This window comes from Vicugna pacos, unplaced genomic scaffold, assembly GCF_048564905.1.
Source record: "Vicugna pacos unplaced genomic scaffold, VicPac4 scaffold_20, whole genome shotgun sequence".
Taxonomy (NCBI): domain Eukaryota; kingdom Metazoa; phylum Chordata; class Mammalia; order Artiodactyla; family Camelidae; genus Vicugna; species Vicugna pacos.
Genome location: NW_027328741.1, coordinates 82,543,241 through 82,568,625, shown reverse-complemented (window position 1 = coordinate 82,568,625; position 25,385 = coordinate 82,543,241). Strand labels below are relative to the sequence as shown.

At 40.6% G+C, this 25,385-nt stretch overlaps 1 non-coding gene and 1 pseudogene across 1 annotated transcript; one reads left to right on the top strand and one right to left on the bottom strand.

Annotated features, from left to right (window-relative positions):
• Positions 1–25,385, bottom strand: part of LOC140693695 (DNA primase large subunit-like) — a 96,045-nt pseudogene that overhangs the window by 44,648 nt on the left and 26,012 nt on the right.
• Positions 24,721–24,824, top strand: LOC116278861 (U6 spliceosomal RNA). The gene has a single exon (XR_004188202.2). It is a non-coding gene; the product is annotated as a U6 spliceosomal RNA (small nuclear RNA).

Sequence of the window (25,385 nt, the reverse complement as noted above, 5' to 3'; positions counted from 1 at the left end):
AAAACTACTGTATCTATATCTTACATACAATTCTCACCTATCAAGAGTGAATTTTCAAGCCACTTGGTGATTACCAGTTCATGTATTTCCACTGTATTACTGAAGTACACAGAAGCACTTAACTCACTGTATTCCATGACGGACCCCAAGTAAGGACTTCCCCGGCAGCACGTCTGAAACTGCAGTCTGGCTGTGGCCCCCTCTCCTGGGCCCACTTGCCAGACCCAACACATCTCAGCTGCCTGCCCTGTGTAGCGCCGGACCCAGAACCGCCTGTCCCCAAGCAGCAGGAAGGGCAAGTGCATCCCAGCGGTGTTCAGTGGTCTCCCAGGTTCCACTGTCATGACTGGGCACATGTTAAAACTCAACAGATAAAAATCACCATCTGGGGCTAGAGAACTGACTGTCACTGACTGGCTCTGCTATCTTGACGGACACAGACGGAGAGGGAGAGAGCCATCGGGCGAGGTCACACCTTCACGATCCTCTGGCCTTATTGTTCCATCTAATACTTATCAAATGAATGACTTTTCACTTCAGTCTCTCTTCTGGGTGTGAGCTAGGAAAATCGCCATCTTTCTAGAAAAAGGGTGGCAGACAGCATGGTGGGGGAGCCGAGGCTGTCCCTGCTGACCTGCAGACCTCTAGGATCTTGGGCTCCCTGCTCCTGCCTGGTGCCTTAAAGGCCCTGAGTAAACATTTATTGATATCACTAATAACCTTTCCCTGGTATTTCCTATAAGTAATTACTAGAAAGTTCAAAGACAGCCACTTGTAAGTTCTATAAGCAGTTGGCTTTGAATAATTTGCAATGTCCTTCTCAGTACCATAATCACTATTTTATAGTAAAAGAACTAACAGGAGGATTAATTCTCCAAAACCAGAGCAAAAGAGTACAGAAATAAAATCGAAGTGGCCATGTTCACTTTTCTGTTCACTTCATTACAACCTGTCTCTGTCACCAACCATACAGAAATATTAAACATGTAGATAGACAGGCATGCCCCTCAGGCAATTAATTATTAAGGGATCTTCCTCTCTTAACTTTTTTTCTATGCTATGTCACATTTAGAAACTTTGAGGGAAAAAAAAACTGCATTGCTTTTGCCTGGATATTTACCTACGTAGGTTATCATGTGAAACATTTTCCTCTTGAAATACACACACACACACGTGCGCACGCACACACACACACACACACTCACACACACTCACTTCCATTTATGATCTTTAAAATATGTATACAAATAATGCCTTAAATTAGCATACTGCTATAAAAAAATTTCTTGCATAGCTATCTTTCTCAGTTTCTCATGTCATAAATTCAACATTTACTGGAAATTATTTCCATTTCTGCTTTATAAAGAAAAGCAATCCCTGAACTAAGAACTCTTAGCAAACATTAATCCAGACTTGATGATCTAAATAACAAGAGTAATAACCAAAAAAATTAAGCTGTAGACAGCTGTGAACATTGAAGCCTGGTGCTCTGATGTGACAACTGTTAGGATCCCAAGTCTGCTAGCCACATACTACACAGATCAATTTTCTTTAAAATCCGAAAACTGCTCCTAGGGTTCTATATATGCAGCACGCAAATGAGCAGAACAGTAATGAGGAGGGTTAACACATGTAAAATTACAGGAATAATAATATTCTGATGCATGGCTCTAAGGAGTGATTTGCTGAATGCTAATAATCCCCAAATCAGGTTGGTGCACTTAATTTGTTTCTAAAGAAATAAAGGTACAGTATCACTTCTGAAATTTAAATAGCTGATAATGAGAACGCTGTCACCAAGCAGCTGCAACATCAGATGAGTGATATCAATGCAGAAGAATGTGGTTTTTTTTTAAGTTATAGTCAGTTTACAATGTTGCGTCAATTTCCAGTGTAGAGCACAGTTTTTCAGTTATACATGAACATACATATGTTCATTGTCGCATTCTTTTTCACTGTGAGCTACCACAAGGTCTTATATACACTTCCCTGTGCTATACAATATAATCTTGTTTATCTATTCTACATATGCCTGTCAGTAAAATTTCAAACTCTCATTCTGTCCCTTCCCATCCCCCTCCCCCTCAGTAACCACAAGCTTATATTCTACATCTATGAGTCTGTTTCTGTTTTGCATTTATGTTCATTTATCTTTTTCTTTCTTCCTTCCTTCCTTTCTTTTTTTTTAGATTCCCATCTCATGGTATGAGTGATGTCATATGGTATTTTTCTTTCTCTTTCTGGCTCACTTCACTTAGAATGACATTCTCCAGGAACATCCATGTTGCTGCAAATGGCGTTATGCAGTCGTTTTTTATGGCTGAGTAGTATTCCATTGTATAAATATACCACATCTTCTTTATCCAGTCATCTGTCGATGGACATTTAGGCTGTTTTCATATCTTGGCTATTGTAACTAGTGCTGCTATGAACATTAGGGTGCAGGTGTCTTTTTGAAGTAGGGTCTGGATATATGCCCAGGAATGGGATTATTGGGTCATATGGTAAGTCTATTCCTAGTCTTTTAAAGGCTTGATCTCCAGAATATATAAGCAGCTCACACAACTTAATAAGAAAAAAAACAAACAACCCAATTCAAAAATGGCTGGAAGACCTAAACAAGCAATTCTCCAAGGAAGAAATACAAATGATCAATAGGCACATGAAAAATGCTCAGTATCACTAATTATCAGAGAAATGCAAATCAAAACCACAGTGAGGTATCACCTCACACCAGTCAGAACGTCCATCATTCAAAAGTCCACAAATGACAAATGCTGGAGAGGCTGTGGAGAAAAGGGAACCCTCCTACACTGCTGGTGGGAATGCAGTTTGGATCAGCCATGGTGGAAAACAGCATGTGCTTTGTCTTCTAAGACTAAATGGCTCATGTTTCACAACACATGCTGGTCTGTGCTGGGCTACACACATACCCCATCACATGGTTTAGGTTTCCCTTCCTTAGCTGCATCAAATCCAATGCAGATGGTGAATTGTGATGGCAGGGGCTTCTGCTTCTTTCCATCTCTCCACTTTTCACCCACTATCCTGCAGAGTGAGGGCCTTCAAAAGTTACAAATTAAATTCCATAGGTCTGCACACAAAATCGCATATAATTGGGTAACAAATGGTCAAATCTGAATTCCTTAAAGGCTCTGAGGATTGCTGCCTACCCTTCCCTTCTGTTATGAAAACATCACATCCGCCAAGGCTGCAGAATTAAGCGGACCTGACCAACAGGCACAGGCTGTTTGGCTCCTAAATTGAGGAGACACACTGTGCAAAGGAAAGCCACCTTAATTCCACAAAGGGAAATAAACAGCCCTAAAACTTGTCTCTCTCAGCTGAGCCTTCATTCAATATTGAAACAAGTAATTTCCACTGCCACAGCTTTGGCTGCTGCTCAGCACCATTCCACCCAACTGGGGATTGAACAGAGAGAAGTTAAGAGCAGCTTTAACCTGTCTTTTCTCTGCATTTTGCTATACCACACTGACAGCATCCTGTTCATTAATTAAACTTTTTTCCTTAAAGAAATAGACTGGAGCGTCCTATACTGGACACTGGAGGAAGAAGGCAGGAAACAAAAGGCAAAAGAAAATCTGGATTTTAAAAATTCTAGTTAGAGATGCATATGCATCTATGATAAGACACACCCAGAGAGGTGTCAGCAGATACAGGGTGAGCCAGGAAGGTCACACAGGCAGGAGGGGCCAGAGGGAGGGGCCGCAGTGGCTGGAGGTTAAGCACACAGGTGACTTGTGAACTCCAGAGGGCTCTGCGACTCACAGAGGTGACCTGCCTGGCCCACTGTCACCCTCCCCTAAGGAGGCAGGGTTACAATTGTAGGCCTTTAGGAACTATGACCCCAGTTAATCACAAGTGGGATTTGCCAAACTTGCCAGATATCTCACAAACAAGTTTTGGTTTTGTGAGCTGACTTTCATTGTGTTTCTCACTTAAGAAAAGAATGTATTCACTGCTGTTTGCTCTGTCTAATAATAGGGTAGGGAGATCATGGGGGTGGGGAGGATCCATAACTCTTATTTATCACCTAATTGATATGGAGGAACTATCACTTCAATAATAATTTAAGGAAGAAATATGAAAACGAATGTATGTATGTATATGCATGCCTGGGACATGATGCTGTGCACCAGAAACTGACACATTATAACTGACTATACTTCAATTAAAAAAAAAAAGATATGTCACTTCCAATCTTGCCACCTTAAAACTCAGTAATACAATAACAGTCTAAGTTTATGCAAAATCTTCTGACAGGAAGACAGGTGTTCTAAAGGGAAATGACTAAAAGGTAAAAAAAAAAAAGAAGAAGAAGAAGAAAAGAAAATGCTTTTCATGTGTCTTTGATCTGGGTTTTTGATACCTCAATACACGAGAACTAGACCAGCATTCTTTACTGCTTTATCATTATGGAAATCAAAGAGATTTTCTTTTCCAATAAAAGTTCTCCATGTAAATTATCAATGCAAACATCTTGGGGGCAAAATAATCACAGGAATGATGCCAGCTTGATAGTAGTTTTGATTAAAATTACTCTTCAGTTTTATAACCTGAATGTTAAGAAACATTACACACTCTCGTAGTCTCTCACTAAAAACTCTCTCACTAAGTATGTAGTGTGAACTAAATCTTCTCATCGCTCGTGAAACAGTGATTCCAAAACTCAAATCAAACAATAATCTTGAATTCATATTCCAACATTTGTGCTTTACTTTCTGGCAAAGAAAAGTTATTTTCTAACCACAGTAAGAGCTATCTCATATTGAGCACTCACTCCAGTCTAGGTACTTTTTTTCCCCACATATTTTATTTTGCTTAAGTCCTAACAATGCTAAGATAAAGGCTTCAGTCCCATTTTACAGATAAGGGGACTGAGGTTTAGAGAAATAAAGCAGCTTGCTTCACAAAGCCTGCACAGCTGGTCCATGGTGGAACTCAGATCTGAATTCAGGTCTGACTAACTCAAGAGCATTTGCTTTGAAAGTGTTTTTTTTTTTAATCAAATTAAATGTGTTTCAAACCTGGAATACAAAATTTAACCAGCACATATGATATAACTTATTTGTGGAATCTGAAAAATAAAGCAAACTAGTAAATATAACAAAAAAGAAACAGACTCACAGATGTAGAGAACAAAGCAGTGGCTATCAGTAGAGGAGGGGGGAGGGGGTTAAGAGGTACAAACAATTAGGCATGAAATGGGTTGCAAGGGTCTATTTATTACACAATGCGGGGAATATAGGCAATGGTTGATAATAACTATAAATGAATATAAAAATTACGAATCATGATGTACAAAAACACCTGTAAGTTAAATAATATTGTACATCAAATAGATTTCAATTAAAAACAAAAACAAAAAAATTAAGTGGCATGTAACAATGTTTTCAAGGTATTAGATTATTCCTCCTATTTCACCAGATTGAAAAGCAGACATCATAGTCAATTATTTTTTTCTAAATCATACTGTTCATACATATATATGTAGTAATAACTACACCAAAAGGTATTTTTTAGTTGTAAGATTAGACCTGCTTTATGTAAATAAAAAGGCAAATCAGTTTTGCTAGCAGATATGTCCACAACATTTTCACAACATTCTCCCAAACTACCCTGAGATATGATGTTTGAAAGGATAAGTGGCTGCTGTGAATCACAGCACATGAAGCATCACATTGGTGCACTGAGCTCCGACTTTCCATGTAGGACAAGGGATTTTTATCTTTTGAACAACAATTCCAATGCTTTAATTCCAACCATGCAATTAAGCCAATTACTGAAAATATGTTAAACACCATGGTTTATTTCCCTCCTAACTAAACTGCAGTTTTATAGGCAAAAGGCTGAGGCAATCTTTGCTGCTTATCTAGGCCATCCTGGAAAGCTGCTTCATACCTTTTCATGCAAATCCCCAGGAAGGAATCAACTCAAGTATTTTAGAACACTCACAATCTGAAAAATTATCTCACTGCTAGAAAAACAAGGTTGTCTACGGGTCCCGGGAGAAAGCCGAGAATGCAGGGAACTGTGATGGACAAGATTGCTGACAGCGAGTGGGGAAATGTGCTCAAGTTCACGGGTCCTAAGAGGAAGTTAAAGACGTTTGTTAATTAAGTGGTCACAACAGAAATGGTAAGAAATCATCTCCCACTCCACAATACTGATAAGGGATCAAAGAAAGGCATTTGGCTTATACTACAAATCCACACAAAAGAGAATTAAAATGTAATGGAGTCCACCGAAGAGCGAGAACCACAGGAAAGCTGGAGGTCTGTGAATTCACCTTACAGCTCAAAGCAGAAACTGAACTTGAACATACAAGTTTCTCTCATTCAATTATACTTTTACTTCTACAACCTTATGTTCAAATTCTATTTTCTTGAAGAAGTCTGAGTAATGAACACAGCAGATGGTATCATTCAGGGAGAAAGGAAAGACTTTCAGTATAAGTGAAACCTAACCTTCGAACTTCCTTGCTTAGTTTCATCGTCAATGTTTTGGTTGCAAGAAAAGTCAATAGTGTTCACTTAGTTTGGCAACACTGATTTTTCATTAATGTTATTCACTTAAAAAACAAAGTGATTAGAAGCTGACACTCTCCCCCAGTGCCACGTGTTAGTTAATATTTACAGCATCCTCTTTCTACCAAAAGGGTTCCGTTACCTTCAGACTGACGTGCACAAAATGAGTATTTATCCACTCTGCTCAGAGCACCTGCGGGTGCCGGCCGTGTGCGGGTCACCTGGCAGACACCTTCGCTGCTCCTCACCAGAGCCGACGCAAGCTAGGGGTCACAGACCCCACACACGAGACCAGCCTTGGGGAAGGTGTCTCTCTTGAGCAAGATGGTGAGACGGCCCAAGCCAACCTTCATCAACCCAATGAGCCATCACCGCACTCGCCCACACCTGGTGCAGCTCACCCCAAATCCGACCCTGCGCAACTGTACTTCAGAGTTTGTGCTGCAAGACGCTTACTTAACCTTTGATCCTCATCAAAACAGCAGGTATTCTTGTCCTTCTTTTTGTAGAAGAGAAAAACAGAGGTGCAGAGCTCCCCAGGCGGAGGCAAGGGCTGGCTGTGCGACCTTCAGCCTTCAGCCCAGCATCCCTCCAGGCGCCCATGCCTGGCCGGGGGTGGATGAGAGGGGTGTCAGCACCAGAGACGGGGGGCTGGAGCAGCCCCAGGAGGAATGAGAGCTCTCTGATCTGCAAATTGCCTCACACCTTGCTCACCATCTTTACTATTATTTCCCTAGTGTCTTCGCAAGAATAGAACTTTATATATATATTTTCCTTTATTTGAAAATCAAAACTGTTAAAATTAAAAAGCTATGAATGCTGCTCCCCACTGTATTCTGCTCACTCAGAACTTCCCATAATGGTTTTTCACTCACAAATATAGACATCCTGGGGCAGGAAGTAAACAGACAGTCCTGAAAAGATGGCTTCAGGGATAAACAGCGTTTTCTTTCACAGAATATGAGCCCAGGCCTGCAGACCTGCAGCTCTGGGCATGCTATCTCTTCCCACTTCAGGCTGAGTGATGTGAGCTCACAAAAATAATGAGGGAAAGACCAATAAAGACAGTTGGATCTTCATAGGAATGAAACCAAGTTACTCACTGCTTTTCTGTCACATCATAACAAACCACTATACTGGTCACGGACAAACATCTCTACACAGACATCTAGAAAACTGAACCCTGGCACCCATCTGCACTCCGTGGCCAAACAGGAAGCACTTTCAAGTACTCTGAGAAACTCTGAATGAGGTAGAGAACATCCTTATAGTCTAACTGTCCCTTTTCAATATGGCTCAAAAGACACCTGACAACTCAAGAAATGAACAGTGAAAAACCTTTCATAATATTGTGCAAAAAATCACAGAAGAAATGGCTAAGAACAAACAGGAGTAGTCTATGATCAAATCAAATGCATGCACATACTTTCAGCCCAGTCTTAAAAATACCAATCACAAGAAAATAATGCACAATGATAAAGTTATAAGCAGATATCACTGCAGTACATCTTGAAAAACAGAGTGATTTCCATTGCCTGAGAAAATGATTTAAAATACTCTGCTAAAAGGATCTTTTAAAATTAGTCTTTAAAATTCCTCCCCAAACAAATAAGATATGATTATAAACACAACTTAAACACAGTGAGGCTATCCACAACTCCAACAAGTAGAAAGGAGGAAATGGAAGCAGGGGGGTGTACATTTTGCTTTTTCCATCCTGTTGAAAATATGACAAGTGACAGCTTTTCCTACTGTGCTCAGAGAAAAGCTTTAAGACTCCAGAAAGAAATATTCTTTACATTAAGAATTCAAACATAAAATATCTAAAATGCACACCATTCAGATAACATACATCTCTTCAACCACTATCTACAAATTCACTAAATAATCCTACTAACGCAAGTAAAAATTTAAAACAATGTTTCTCTGCAGTTACAACTGCTCTAGACATGCAGCAGCCAGAGTTTCCATTTTTCAGGTTGATATTTCTTAGGTCTGCAAAATAATTGAGACCACCTCAATTCTGATGTACCATTGCTTTTAAGCATCAACAGCACAAGATAATATTGTTTTCCTAACAGTTACTACAGTTTTTGAATATCTGGTTTGGGTGGCTGGTAGAATTCAAAATGCAAGTGTGGGACAGCTTCATCTCTAAAAAGCTAACTGACAGCTACTGAGTGTTGATTATATGCAAGGCACGGTTCTCAGCCCTTTCTTTGCATAAACTTCATTTAATCACTACAACAGTCCTTTAAGGTGGACACTATTAGGATCCTCATTTTACAGACAAGGATATTAGATTGTAGAAAGTTTAAGAAATCTGCCAAAAATCAGGTTACAGCTGCTAAGTGGACAGATCTACAGCAGAAATATGAATCCAAGCAATCTGATTTCCAAGCACTCAACTGCTCTGGGAAAATACCTCTGTAGTTTATCAGGTAAAAAGACTAACTCTTTCCTAAATTTATTTAGGGGGTGGGGAAACAAAGAGAGGAAAGAGGAATTACCCTAAGTCGCCCTAAATCTCACTCTAGAACTTCTGAAGCAAGAAGAACTTGTTACGCTGTAGACCCACTGGCTCCCATTAGCGGTGCGTCCGAGATAACTAGAAGTGGTCTTCGGTCTAATTCTGAGCTATGCACATTAGTAGGTTTGTGACTTTAGGCAATTCATTCAACTTTTTTGAGATTTGATCCCAAACTATAAATTGTGATTCAAAAATACTGCCTTCATGATAAAGCAAATACCCAAGACAGAGAAGGAACATTTTTCACAGAAGAATTCCAGCTCATAAGTGTAGAAGTGAAACTAAGACAGCTAATCTGGGAAATCAATAGACAGTCAACGAATAAAACCACTAGATGGGAAGTTACAGGAACTTTACAAAGAAGGTTCAGGCTACCGATACACCTCCTAACGGGACACAAGATTCAAAACAAAGTACCGCTTATGAAGGATTCTTGCCACAAAAGTTGAACCTACAATTTACGAAAGTCTTTACAGCTAACTTCAATTTACAGGAAAAATGGTAACAAATTAAATGATGCCACAGGAAGCAAACAAATAAATCCAGAATGTGAAACATTCTATAGAATAACTGGTTCATTTCTTCAAAAAGCTATAGACTGATAAAACAAAGAAAAAGGAAAGAAAAAAGAAAGAAAAGGGGAGGTAAATGATGGATCACTAGAAGAGATTAATGAGACAACAGCCAAGTGTAACATGTGTAGATCCTGGTTCAAATAAATCAGATGTGAAAAAGATGTATTTTTAGGCAAATTTGAACGTGCCCTAGATATTAGATGTTATCCAAAAATAATTGCTGTTACTTTTGCCAAGTGGTAAGATAATGGTGTTACAATTATGTGAGAGAAACGTCCATATATTCTCGAGATACAAACTGAAGTATAGGTATCACATGACACTGTCTAGAACTTGCCTTAAAATACTCCAGCTAAAATACAAAAAATGAAAAGGGATAAATAAGACAAATATGGAGACACATCAAGAAACTATGTGCTTAAAATTTTTCTCTTTAATTAGCAACACTGCAGGGAAAGTCCCCTCGGGACTTAGAGGCAAAGATGGAGACCCCAAACCGGCTGGTTTTCCTGGTCAGGTGGGAGCAGAGCTTTTACCCCCGGCCAGAACCCCTCCAGCTCTGGTCACAGCCTCCTCTCTATGGCCAGGTCCCAGGTTTGTTGGCTGCACCCCGGCACGTGCAGATTTGCATTTGTACATGTTTGAAGTTTTACATAATGTGAAAATTTTAAGAAGTACTTCCTCCACCTGTTTCAGAAGCCCCTGTGATGATCATTGATTAAAAGTATGCAAAGTAGCTAAAACACCCATCAGGTATCTGATGAATGTGAGTTTGGAAAATGAATAAAGAAAAAAAAATTAAAGAATCTATGTTCTAACTTCAGCACCTGCAAACTATGCCAGGACCACAGGTCACATCCAGACAATCACCTGTTTTTGTCATAATAACATCATCTCACCCATTGGTTTGGCTGTTGTCTGTGGGTGTTTGCAGGCTACACGCAACATCAGAGTAAGTGTAATGGAAAGACATGTGCCACAAAGCCAAAAATATCTACCATCGCTCCCTGTAAGCAAAGTTTACTTACCCCTATGCTAAATTCTATATTTTCACCATCTCTTTGAAAGGAAATTTAGCCTTGAACGATTTTTGGGGGGCCTTTCTCCTGAAAATTTACCCAGGATTTTCCCTAAGTTAGCTTCTGACAAATAAAAACAAAACTGCTCACAAAGTAGGGCTTAGCTAGCCTCACACTTCTGTTCCATGAGTGAATAAGTCATTTCATAGCTTTAAGGCAGTTATTTTCCTGCTAAATCTAGAAGTTTATAATGAAAGCAAACAAGCCAAAAAAACCAAGGTGTAAAAAATAATTATAATAAAAACTTACAGAAAAAAATAATAAATTATTAATTATTACTATTAATTATTATTATTATTATTATTATTATTATTATTATTTGACTTCAAGTTCACTGGGTTTAATAAAACAACCCAAGGGAAATGATATATTACCTGTTTTGACACATTACAACCAAAGGGGTCTGTTCACTTAGGGAGGGAAGGAAGAGGAAAGTCACACTCACATAAGATGCTGGAATTTCTCCTTGTGGATCAGCAAAGAGCACTATAAGCCCAAGGGCCACTTTTTCTAACTGTAAACTCCTGTGTATTTTGGATTAACAGTTTAAACACATTCTTTGGCAGTCTTCAACTTAGCTTACATAACCTTCGGGTTCACCCATGAGCTGATTAGTAATTTAAGGCCTGAGAAAAGCAAAGTTTCAGAGGGAAATACACTGAAACGGGAATGGGTTTAACATGCAAGTGCACTAGCTAAGGGGCATAATTAAAACGACATCACTCCTTTAAATCTACATAATTATGTCCCAAAGACATTCTCATTAGTGTCTTTCACTCTGCCACTAAACCAGAAAGGGCCTCAGGTCTACACGGCTGGGAAATAAATATAAAATTACAAAGTGAAGACATATACAAGTCGAACAAAATACCTGCACGATTCAACTAGTGAACTTTCCTTTTTTAGGTGATACACAAAATCCACCAGTCACCCATCACTGTTAGCGCATCCACAACAAAATATACTACCGTAATACCATAGGTGACCTTATGCCCCAACTTCCCGGGGAAAAAAGTAACCAGAAAGATTCAATAAACTATATTTAGTATCACAGAGAAAAGCTGCTTTTGCTGGCACTAACTCAACTGGACGCCCCTCCTAACCCACACTGTCTTTACTATGTGATGACAAGTGATGTCTGTAACGCTCAGCCTGCAGCAGGTCCAAATCCTGAAGTTCATCTTAACTCATTAAACAGGAGATGAGAGCATGTTCAGTGTATTTCTGGTAGTGAGCACACTTCATAATATTCTCATTATTTTAAGATTAGTCGTATATTTAACGTATACGGGGCAACGGCCAACCGAGACGTTGTTCAAGTCAAAGTCAGGCACGCACAGGGGCCATACTGAGAAGCTCTTACATTACGGTAACTCACAGGGGGGAAAATCACTCTTAAAATCTGGGGCATGAAACTCTATGGGGCACTAATAGAAATCCTTCAAAGGGCTTGAAGGAATTTTAAATTGCTTTTAGAGAAAATACTGGCCTGAACAGTGGCCCTTCTTCCCCCTACTCTATTGACACGGATCAAATCTTCTGAGATAAGAGCTGGAAAAGCAATTGGGAAGCCACTGCAATAACCCAAATGAGCGGTGGTGAGGGTGTGGACCAGCACTGCGGCAGCTGGGACGGTGAGATGGGAGACTTTCAAGGTTGAGACAAAAGGACTCGCTGAGAGCTTAGGCACGAGAGAAAACAAGGGTCAACGAGGTTTCTGATCTGAGCAACTGGGAGAATGGAACCGCAGTCACCTGAGGTGGCAAGGGCTACAGTTGGTTTGGGCAGGCTGGTGGACCAGGAGCTCACTTCTGGAGACTTTGATTCAAATATTATTGCATTTGTATGATCTAGAATCTACATCATAAGGAGGCACGTGGACTTCACGGAGAAGGACAGCCTGGGGAGATACACTAGAAGCCTTCAAAAAGGATGAGTTCATCTAGGGAGTCAGTATAGATTTTAAAAAAAGAAAGAAAGAAAAAGACTATGCTGTGTCCCAGGGCACAGAACTACTGAAAAAGAAGAACACCACCACGGAAACGCTGACTGTCTAAGGTGATCAAGCCCTTCAAGTGCCCCATGAATTCTTCCGAACCAGTCCTTCAAATTCTGATCAAAGGGTGAATTCGTCTTTGCTGCAACAGAAGAAAGATGGTTACTGTGACATCAACCAGATGGGGCCGTGCGCTGAGTAGCTCCTTGGATACAAATTTTTTTTGATGGGGCAGGTAATTAGGTTTATTTATTTATTTAATGGAGGGACTGGGGATGGAACCCAGGACCTCATGCATGCTAGGCATGGTGCTCTACCTCTGAGCTGTATCCTCCCACTTTGGATATGATTCTGGGAAAGGCACAAATTGCTGAAAGCAGAGGCATGGGCAAGGCTGAGGAAGGAGGCTGAATTCCCTACAAGAGGTGACTCATGGAGTCAGGCGGTGAAAGCTCTACTGAGATGACGACACAGGCTGATGGGAGACCCAAGTGCTCTCTGCCGTGACAACTTCCACAGTCAACCCAAATCCTCTCCGCATGCCCCCCTAAGTCAAGTATCTGAACCTGTATGACAAACACAAAAAATCTGAGAGGCACTGATCTCAATCATCTGTGGATCACTTCAAGGCCTAAAAGGTAGATTTTAAGTGACTACCTAAAAGTTAGCATTTCAGCACGCATTAGAAATATTGAACTCTGAAATGATCTCATCTCAGCGCTCACCACCAACGTTCTTTGGACATCTGACATTCTAAAGGAGAATCCAAAGTCATGTATCAAGGAACCCCTCACTCAGATCTTCTAATCTCTCTCCCTGATCTTAATAGATCACCACACAGCAATGAAACTGACCTGTAACTTCTCAGGGTCCAGTGAGAATACTTTCACTGAGACTGAATAACACCATGCACTCAGTCAGCTTTTACAAAGGTTCGATATCAGACTGATCCACTTGAGAAATGAAGCCGAGTCTGCAGCCAGACCATGGTAGGAAAGGTCCTCCACTGTGTCAGCAACAGCCTTTACACAAATCCTACATGGACCATGAAATGCAAGCCCCAACTCCACATGCTCAAATCCCACACTGTTCAAGGTTCAATTCAAATACCCATTTCCCATGAAGCCCTCTCCGAGCACCTGGGGGATGTAATGTCTCTCTCGTGACTCTCCCCTCATACTGTACTTATCACTGTGTGCCTCACATTAAATCAGGACTAAAGGGGGGTGTTTTATTGATCATCATCTATACACTAGACACTGGGCTAATAAGCAGTAGGCTAAGAGTATCATCAAGCATAATTCCATCATGATCCTTATTTGAGGGATGAGAAAACCGAAGCTGGGAGATGCTCATTTTTCCAGGTCACACAACTAATCATCAGCAGATGGGGTCAGAGCTCTGGTCTGACTCCAAAGTCTAGGTTTTCCCTCTTGTACCACATTTCCTCCCCTTCCTGACCTACTCTGCTCAAGATTCTAGAGTTTTATTTATTAAGGTATGGGAAAGATTTCCAGGTATCCAATAAATGCTACTTGAGTTTAAACCTGAAAAATAAATGGTCTCCACACCTCAGAAAGCTCACAATTAATGAGAAGGTGATCCAGTGGTTGTGTTATAATACGAAAGAAGTTGTATCAGTCTGGTCTGGACTGTACCCCTTGAGTCATGTCTTAGGCATATTTTTTCACTCACAGTCTTTAAAGCTTTGATACACAGAGAGTTTAAATACTAATAAAATAAGACTTCATTCCAAAAATGAGGGTCATGTGGTCTTCCTCCCCCCTCAGCTAAATTTAGGGCAGTGAAGTTACCTAGGTGTTTGACAATGCCTACTCCTGTTTCATACAATTTGTTTTTTATTTTTCATCTTTCTAAATGAAGAGGACAACTCCATCAGAGCATTCCAAGTTTTGACAGAACGGCCTATCCAGGAGACAGGAGGGCCCCATGAACCCTGGACCTTCCACTCACTAGGAAATTCCCCGAGCTTCAGGGTGCCTCTTTGAAAGATTCAGATGATCACAATGCCCACTCTCATGTGAATTCCTGATGACTAAATAAGAACATTTACATAAAGTGCCAGGCACACTGCAGGGCTCAGTAAATGCTAGTAGCGACCCTCACTTTAACAAATTCCTGCAAACAGCTGATCCATGCTGAGGACAGCGGGTTTATGCCACATCCATCCTCCTTTCTAAGAGCCATTTAAAGCACTAAACATGTTCCTAAGGAAAGAAATAACTTTTTTTTTAACTTCATATGCCTCTGTCAACAACCTCCAATGTCATATCCCTTATTGGTAGCTGTTTTTCCCCCTCACTGCTGATAAACCTTACAGACAGTAAAGGAAATGTTCTCTTTTCAGGTTGGGTTTATCTGCATGAAGAGAAAACAGTACATGCCATTCAGTCTGGCACTCAGGGTCCGCTTGTCTAAGGATAAGCAGAGGTCAGGAGGGCAAGTTACCCACAGGAGGGCTTCCCTAACACAGCGACCACACGCTCCTGATCAGCTGTACCTTTACATGAAACCTATGTCTTTATTACTACAGATAAGTTCAAATATGAAGGGGGTGGGAAGTAGCACAGCCTGCAACTCTTACTGAGGGAAATGAACAGCTTGACACATGAGCACCATTTTTAACCAATGAATACATATCATGGAATGACTGGGAACACAGATTTCTGTCCCTGCAATGAGGGCAGGGAGAGGATAAACGCTGTAAGGTAGAGTCCCTGCTACTTGGACACTTAAAATCTGGTTGGCATTCTTAAAAGTGGTGCTGAGGGGCGTGGTCACTGCTGGCTCAGACATTTAGGAGAAAACCAACATGGGGGGGTGGAGGCTGGGCCTTATTAGATAGACAGGAAGGCTTCTCTGGCTCCGGCCAACAGTGGCTCAAACCAAATCTAATTCCTCCTCAGTAGTACTGAAATTAATTCTAGCCGGCTGCCCTCAGATCCTTCAGAATTACCTCTCCCATCAGAGAGTACAGCCTCCCGCTTTTCTCCAGGCAATCAATTTATCCAACCTAGAGACAGACTAAAATTATCTTTAAAAAAATCACATCAAGTTCTAGGAATGACCTTGAATGTGAACATCTAAATGTAACAAAAATATAGCTTTGAAAACAACATTTATAAGTAAACCGTACGTGTCATGGGCTCCACTAAAAGGAGTTATTGTTACTGGCTGAAGTGAAACATAATATGGCTGTAAACAGGGATTAAATGGCATTACCACAGCATTATTAAAATTGCATCCTTTGTGTGAAAGGCCTCAAGGTACAGTCAATATGTTAATAATTAAAGCACATAAAACTGTAGCAGACAACAAAGACCATAAAATTGTGCTAAAGTAATGTTTAAATGTTGACTTATCAGAAAGAGCCCATTATTAAGACAGATTTTTTTGGTGCTATTTCAGAGGGCCCATAAATTGAAAAAAAACAGTAAGAGATGGAGAACGCCTTATGTCAGGTACTTTTCGGGAATCCTTTTGGCTCTGGTTCTTTGCAGTAAGAAGTTGGAAACTGCAGAAGCATCTGCCTGAACTTCTGTGCGGCCAAGGCAACACTGGAAAAGGGAAACAGAAGCAGGAAGAGGGGACCAGAAGTAGCCTTAAGTGTTAGGACATCCTTGAAATTCCAAGAATCAAGCTAAGTGTTTCTGCTGTCACAGTGTCACTGAAGGATGGGGAGACCCAGACCCCCAAGCAAGTGGGAGAGCCACAGCTTTGCTGGTGAGCTAACACCAGGCACAGCAGGAAGCAGGAAGCAAGGGCCACCAAAGCCCCTATAGCACTAGGAAGAAAGAAACCATGCCCACCTCCAAAGAATAAAGAATGTGGCACTTCCTGGAGAAGTAAGAAAACAGGAAAAATACTTTATGATCTCTTGAATTACCTTGAATAGAAATCATTTTTTGTAGCAAATAATATATTCCAATATACTGATAAAATGACCATGTCCTAGATTTATATTTTTTTTAAATATAGTTTTTCAAGAGGAATTTTTTAATGATTTAAAACTGAAAGTAGAGATAGAAGTATAATTGTGGTAAAACTTGCATCTAAGAGAATTAATCCACATGCATTCTTTCCCTCTGTTGATAAAGAAACATCACATTTATGATAAAATTTAAAAACATCAAAATGGAAAGCAAAATTCATCTTCAAGTGGGTTTAAAAGTACAGTCATATCTAAATTATCATATTTATACCCCTAAGCATGTCTTTAATCTCCATGTTTCCAGAGAAAAGTCAGTCTTCACCATTCTGACTTTACCTTGACACATGCATCAACTGGACAACACTTTTCGCCACCACCAGCAAATGATGATGCTGTATTGTATTACTTCCTGACATTCACTCTTTCTGACCAGTGCTTTGTTTCCCACTGCATGGTGAGGGTGGCACTCAGGGACCTACCTGCAGAGTGGAGAAAGTATAAGGGGCCGAAGCAAAGAAGATAGAGAAACAGAAATTTGATATAAAGGGCCTCTTTAGCTGCAAAGATGTGAAGGAAAAATAAAGGATACTGCAGCTAAAGGATTAATTTAGCCCAAGACCCATAGCCCATCATGTAGGCATCAAGCATTTCTCTTTTGGGTATCTTTCTAGTGAGGGGAAAAGGCAGGAATTCTTTTGAGATTTAGGAAATTTAGTAGGAACATCACCTTTCTCCCTCTCACTTAGGACCTTGACTAAATCACGGGACCCTTGTGTGGAGGGGTGGCTGAGCCTTGTGGTGCTCATCCCTCTAGGCTGAATGGATCAGAGGTCTGAGGGCAAGAGAGTTCATCCCAGTCAGTCATAGAGTGACCCCAAAGCCCGGTACCCACTTTAAACCATCACCCCTGAAAACAAAGGGTCCAACATGGCCTCCCTGGCTGAAACCTGAGGTGCCGTGGGCCTGGCACGGGCTGGATGTCTGCCTGGCCACCCAGCCCTGCTTCCTGTCTGACTCCCCCGTGCTCTGCTGTCTCTGCCTGGCCTTCCCTCAGCCGTTGACTTTTGGCAGGATCTAGTTACACTGCAGCTCACCTTACAGAGGGCCCTGTCACTGCAGCCAAGGGCTCAAAGATCCAGTGTCTGCAACTTGTGGGTAAACTTGGACAGTTTTCCTTGCTTTCAGCTTTCCTCATCCTGAAACAGCAAGGACTGATATTTGCTCCTCTGTACCCACTAACACGTGATAAATCTCACCAGTTTTGCCTGAGAGTTCTCGGTTGCCAACAATGCCAAACCCAGAACTCCCATGCAAAATGCAAGTCGTGAGCAAAATGTCACCTGTCATTGGTCACATTCCCCAACTACCCTAGTCAAAACTACGCTCCCTAACTTTTCCCTGCAAAATTTTCTCCTTAGCATTTATCACTGACTAATATATACTTGTTTATTGTATCTCCCCCACCAGAATATGAATTCCAGAGGGGCTGGCACTTCTGTCTATTTGCTCACTGCTGTGCCTCTAGCATCTAGAAGAGGTTCTGGGATACAGCAGATGTTCTATGAACACTTGTGAAATGGATAAATAAAACACAGTCTTACACAGCCACTGTGGCAGACAGGTGGCTTGGGCAGATCTGGAGAGCACCAAGGAAAGGGACAAGACTCTTCTAAGACTCCCAAGTTAAAAGCAATCTACCACTCAGGGGTCGCATCAACATGGCCCTCACCACCTTTTCACCTGAACATTGATGCCTCATTCTCCTCTGAACCTGTATTCTCACTTAAAAGCCTTGCTCACCCTTAAAAGCTGGCATTCTTGCCGGTCCAAAGTATGAACTGTGGAGACCTCCCCTTGAGTAAACACCCTCCAGTTCCTTATCTGGTTAGGATTCCTCCTCTCCTGACTGAGTTGCACACAATTACACTAAAACACAGCCACTCTCTGGGTCCCCACAGCTGTGGGAACTCACAGTCTATTACTACATAAAGAGAAATGCACATGGACAGGTGCAAAATAGCTATTTGGTTTTTTTTTTAATAAAATGAAATCCTACTTGACAAAGAAGTGAAGTAACTGGAAAGATGGTGCCAAGTAATTTTTTTAAGCAAAAACAAGAAAAAATTAATCAAGACAGATATACAAGAACATGATGAGTGATAAAGACACAGTGAATCATGGAAGAAAACCACTTGTGACCCCTAGAGATTCTTCAGTTTAATAAATCTTCCAGAGGGAATATCCCCTCGTGTCAGAAGTCTGACCCATCCTGGAGCTTATACACCCAACTTATCTGGGGAAACGTACTACCAGGGTATACCCTGGAACCTTCACCTCGGACCTCCTTATCATCACTCTCTCCTGAGAGCACTGCATGGACTAACAACAAAAATTCAGCCTTTATTGTAAAATGCTGGGTACAATGTCATTTTAATGCAGCGTAATCCATAAGGTGTCACGGATAAGACAACAGTTCAAATTAACGATTCAAGTGGAAGTCTTCTACCTGTTATCTCATTTTCATAATTTGAGGCTTGAAAAGCAATTATTACTAAAGCTACTTTTACCAGAATCATGTTGGAAGGGAGGGCTGACATCACCTGTTTTATTCTGATGATCGACTTAACACAATACATAACTGAACTGAAAATCTGACCAGCTAGCCCCCTGACGATTCATGAAGCAAGTGCATCCTGCTCAAGCCTGGGTTTAAATATTAATCCTTCACTGTGCTCCCTAGACTTTGTCTCCCAAATGTGATGCAAGGCACGGAGAGACGAGGGGGACCCTTCACACCTTTATTGCACATTAAAGTACTTAAAAGAGAGAATGTAACAGAAATTTCATAGCATAAAACTTTAAAAAAGTCATTCTAGAGACATGGTAACAGCTAAGGCTACCTTTAAAACTGCAACTCAAGAACAACAGGGATGAAAATTAGACTTCTTTTACAAGAAACTACTTTTGCTACATTCAGTTACTTTCCTAGGATACAGCTAATGTGAACATTCAGGCAAAACCAAGTTTTCTTCGAAAGAAAAGCCAAAAATGTAACCAATTAAACTAATTAAGGTTTGTATCTATAAGTTAACAGGTTTACAAATATACCGAGAAAACATGCAAATGATTATAGACTCATTTATCAATGTTTTAAAATGTATTAACTACCATTGGTTTAGCACTTCACAAATTACATAGCATTTCATGTATATTCTTATTTCTTTGCAAAGTTTTAGTCAGCATTACTCTTGTTCCCTTCTTAATGACAATATGATGGAAGCCCTGGTGATGGAACACGGAACCGAAAACCTCCACTCTAAACTGTTCCCACCTGGGTGTATCTGGCCGGTCACACACGCCCATCTTCTAAACAGCATGCCTGTCTGTTCTCCCCTTGGGAGCACCGGGGACAGCAAATGGTCTGGAACAAAACACATCTGGGTTCTGACTCAGGTCTGATCAGGAACTACCCCTGCTGCCCGTAGAAGTCATGAAACTCTACAAACGGAGGGTATCTATCTCACAGGGTTGTTGTGAGAGTAAATGGAATAAGGAACACAGAAAGGACTGAATAACAGCACATCTGCTTGGCCGGTTCCTAAGCCTGGATAAATTTTACCTTATATCCTCTCCACTTCTCTTCTAAGGCCACAAGGATTGCTGGAGGAAGCAAGAGAACAGTGCTGACCTAGCCGATTACAAATTTGTGGTCTAACACAGCTTCTCTCAGCAGTAAATGAGACGTAAATAATAAATAACACCTGTCTCCCAGGACTGTTTTAAGGATTCCACAAGATGGTATATGTAAAGGATGAACTACAGTGTCCGGCATGTGCTAGGCGGGCAGGAGATGGTCAAATTGTAATCGTTCCACAGCTTTTCCACCTTTGTACTGATCACACGTGAACTCCTCTGCGCATGCCAGGAAGGTGCTCCTCCTCTGTGAGCACACGGAGCAGGCGCTATGCCGAGGACTGCACACAGAGGAACCACATGGGAACTCAGTCTGACTCGAAGTCTGTACTCTGTATTAGTTCTTTCCAACCTTTTTCATGTCACTAAGCACATATGAAATGATATTTGTAAGGCACTCTAGAAGAAATGGAGGAAGCTACTCAGAGTTGAAGACAGCTAACTTGGAGAACCCCCGGCCCAGCCTCGCTTCCTCAAGGGTACCTGGGATTGACATCCAGGAGCACAGGGAATCTTCAGCAGTGCATCGGCAGAGGGACTCTGCTGTATGTATCCATTTACTACGGGCCAGTACCTGACATGCTGCAGGGATTCAAATGTGTGTGTGGGGGTTATGGATGAAGGACAACAGCATACTCAAATCACCAACAGAAATGGACAGAACAAACAGCTGAAGATGCTCAGTGGTTATTTTGATACCCCAGTAACCATGCTGATTTCTGTCAGGGCAATAACTCAAAGACGGGCTCTCAGTCTTGAGTGGAAGTCAGTTTCACCTTCACTTGGAAGGCTTGTGAAACCACCCGCCTCTGGAGCCTGATTCAGAGACTTAGCATTTCTGACAAATTCCCAGTTCGTGCTGAAGCTGATATGGCTGGTCTGGGTCCTGGGAGAAATGCTGGTTTTAAAAAGAAAGCCCCAGTGACAAATGTGCTTCATATATGCACAGCCCACGAGCCAAATATGCAGTTCTCAGGCAGCCAATTTCTACTGATGCAGGTCCTAGCTGGCTGGATTCTGGGACAAAAGATACGCTTTTTGCACAGCGCTAAATGCCACTTGACCCAATTATATGAGCACGTAGTGGGCCTCAGGTACATTCTCACTAGGGACAGGAAGTCCAACTACACAACATGGACTTGATCTGTGGCGTGTTTCATGTCTAATAGGGCCAGGTCAAAACAAATTCAGGACAACAATGCTACAAGCAATCTGATTAAGAGGATACATTGCTTTGAATTTATTAGAAGAATTATCTGGTTCAATTTAATTCTTAACAAATCTCGTGGCTGAAGTTATTAAATATCCAAGTTCCAAGTGAAAGAATACTTTTGTGGTAAGTTTTTTCTTGCTTTCCATAGAGGTTTGATTAATTTTATCTCTTGCACACAGGGTGAGGCTTTTTCTCAGGTAGACCGGCATGTAAATAACTTCAACTAAGAAAAACGTGCATAAAATTGCACTATGATTAATTAAATATATTTTGTTTGCATAAAGCAATGATGCATTTATTTCAGAAATCTCAGAAATTATTTAGGAAATTAGACATTCAAAGCTCTGAATTCCTCTTAAAGAATCAGTAACAAATCCAAAGAATCCTATCCAACACTTAAGTGCAATTTTCAAATGTCCCCAACCCTCACTGACAAAAGTTAACCGATAAAACTTTACTGTTACATTTTTAATATATCATAAATATTTATACTTGATACAATTAAGTCTAGGAGTAAAAAGCCTCTATTATGAAACTAGTATTTTGGGAGTAAGGTATACCCTAAAGCAATTAGTCTGCTACAAGATCGTTCATAACAACAGAACGTTCTCCAGAAATGGTTGACATTTTAATACTAAAATCCCTTACCCTCTAGTACCATGTGAATCCAAATAAAATTGGTATTTGAATATAGTGATGAGGTCAAGTCCACAGAGAAGTCTGAAAGCAGAGACTTAAAAATGACAACCACCAATGATCACAACCCCTACACCAGCTGACAAAAATACAGACATGGTGAGTGTGCAACAAGAAGTCATGGAAAGAGGATAAAATCACGCGTGGGCGTGCTCTGCCTGCCTTCCCCTGGCTCCCTGTCCCTGTGCTGTGATCCCTTCTCTCTGCTAATCCACGGCCTCACTTCCTCCGAGTCCTGATCCCAGACTGACGTTCAGCACACCTCCTCTAACACAACACTCTAACAACTTCCTGACACCACGGCACCCACCAAACCTCTCCTTTTCATCCTGTTGTGTAAACTGTTTTTGAGTTACTTCTATCTCTCAGTTCACCCTATTATTTTAACAGATTTTAATCTATTTGGTTAAAAAAATGCTTTTAAAACCTCAATGTTGGTCCATATAATTAAAAATGTGTATTTAAACATGCTGAGTTCATTTGAACTATTTTAAATGGAGTAAGTGGAAACCTTGTTCATACTACTTTCTTTCTGTCAGTTAACCCCCATAACATCCCAGATTCACTATACAATCCTAGTAAATGTTCAGAGTTATGAAATTGTGTATCTCTGAAGTTATAAATGAGCCTCCACCGCTGACCCTGGCTGGCAGTCATCTGTTCAGCAAGACCACTTCCTGCTGGCCCACTCATCTAATCCATCTGCCTTTGGTAATAACGTAATTACACAGATTCCCACCAGCTCCAAGATGGGCCAAACTCTCTCATCTGAGGTCCCTGCAGAACGCTGCCCTCCTCCACGTGGAATCCACTTGTCTCCCTGGCAAACTCCCTAAGATCACCTGCCAAGTGGGTCCTCCTCACTCAGGGACACACTCCGCAGCTAATCCTGTCAGCCCCTCCTCTGCTCTACCAGAATCCACGACCATCTCATACTGACTTTGTGTATTTCTAGTCACCTGTTTTTTCCCAGGAGACTGTGAAGTTCTCATAAATAAGGGCTGGGCTTTTATTGCAGTATCTCTAGTCAGGGCAGTGTGTTGACTGATGGCATATGCACGTACGTGTACACACACACACACACACACGTGCCCATACTTCTCTGCACTTTTAATAAGAATCATAACTTGACTATTACATTATTTAAATATTAGTAACTAAGTATATACTGTATTTCACTAAATAATAATGATGATAATTGGTTACCATTTCTTACATGTTTTTATATTCTTCCAACCTATATTCTGATTTAGAAAAGTACATGAAAGACAACAGATCTGGCTAGCTGCTAAAATAACTACTAATATTTTACAGTTTGTCAAAAATGTACTTCTATCTAAAAAGGAGAAAAAAAAAGAATTTATTTTTTCATACTGAAAGCCACTGTTTAAACTTTGCCAGGAGTCACCACATACGCAGCAAACACCTAGTCGCTGCCAGTTCTGGTACTAAGCCCCCAGGATCCACAGCGAAAAAATCCTAGTCCCTGCATTCAGGTAGCTCAAAAGTCACTCTTAAGACACACGTGCCAACAAAAATACTACAAGCTGATAACAGTGATACAGATGATGTGCACAAAGTTCAATGACGGTAGATCAATACAGGGTATATTCTATTCCTAATACAGCAGGGGAAACAAGACCTGCAATTTCTGAACAGCGGACCATGCATAAGACAGCACACTAGAAGCCCTGTCCTCTGCTAGGATCGCCTATTTCGTCATGGGCCCCCGGGCAAGTCAATGATGAGAAATCCCTTCAAATTATGAAATCAACAACTTTTGCAAATTTCAGGCTATACTAAAATTCTTGGTTTAATTCAGCTTCAAGTTCACTATAAATAGAATGACAGCACATTAACAAATAATTGTATAGTACCGTGCTCTGATTCATGAAGGAATTTGGGAAAAGTTGACCAAATTTTCTAGTTTTCTGTGTACTTATGAGGACTTATGATCTAGCTCATTCAGTAAACATTTATTAAGTTCCTACTATGAGTTTATGTTCCAGGTGCCTGCACACACAGCAGTGAACAAGAAAGATAAGCTATCTGCTTCTCTATAGTTTTATTCTAATTGTAGGTGACAGGTAATAAATAAATACTTAACCAAACAATAAATATGGTTAAGTGCCAAAAGTTGTAAGAGCATAATCTGTGAACAAGTAACCAGGAGCCATATAAGGCAGTACCTCTATATATCATTAATATCATCTCCTGGAGTCTGTATGCTAGTCTGATAAATAGTTTTGAAAGAAAAGAAAAATAACCAATCCAAACTAGCAGCCCTGAAGAAGCATTCTGTAGACAGATGACTACTTTTAACATACACAGAGGGACTTAGTACATCGAATTCCTAATAAAAAATAACTCAACATGTGCATCAGAAACTTCAGCTGCTTCCACAGTCACATTACTACCAGTCCAGAACGACTACCAGAGCCCTCGCTTCGGCAGCACAGATACTAAAGCTGAGACAATACAGAGGTTAGCATGGCCCCTGTGCGAGGGTGACACGCAAACTCATGAAGCGCTCCATATTTTTGCATGTATGTGGATGACTGAAACATGATGCTGTGCACCAGAAACTGACACACTGTAACTGACTATACAAACTTTTAAAAAATGGCTATCAGAGAACACAAGAATTTGTAGACTGTAATACAAAAATTGCTTCTCCTTAATAAAAGGTATCTAGGGACATGCTACTGTAATATTTATACTCTGGATGACAGTGACAAAAATGAACACATACAGTTTTAGATAATTTTATAATACAGACAAGTTCTCTTCCAACATGAAGCATAAACTTAGACAGAAAAATATTCAAAATATTAAGAAAAAAAGACAACTAAATAAAAGCCTGCAACAGACCAAGCAAAGGGATGTGGGAGAAAGAAACAGTCACTGATCAGGCAGTCAATGCCCAGAGGACAGAGCTTAATTATCAATGAAGACAGGTTTTAAAACAAATCCATAAAAATCTGTAAGCCTTTTTATAATATATTATAAATAAAAGAGGCTGAATAATTTTTTAAAAAGTATAAATCTAGAGTTGTGTTATGGACTGAACTGCATCCTAAAATTCATATCTTGAGGCCCTAAC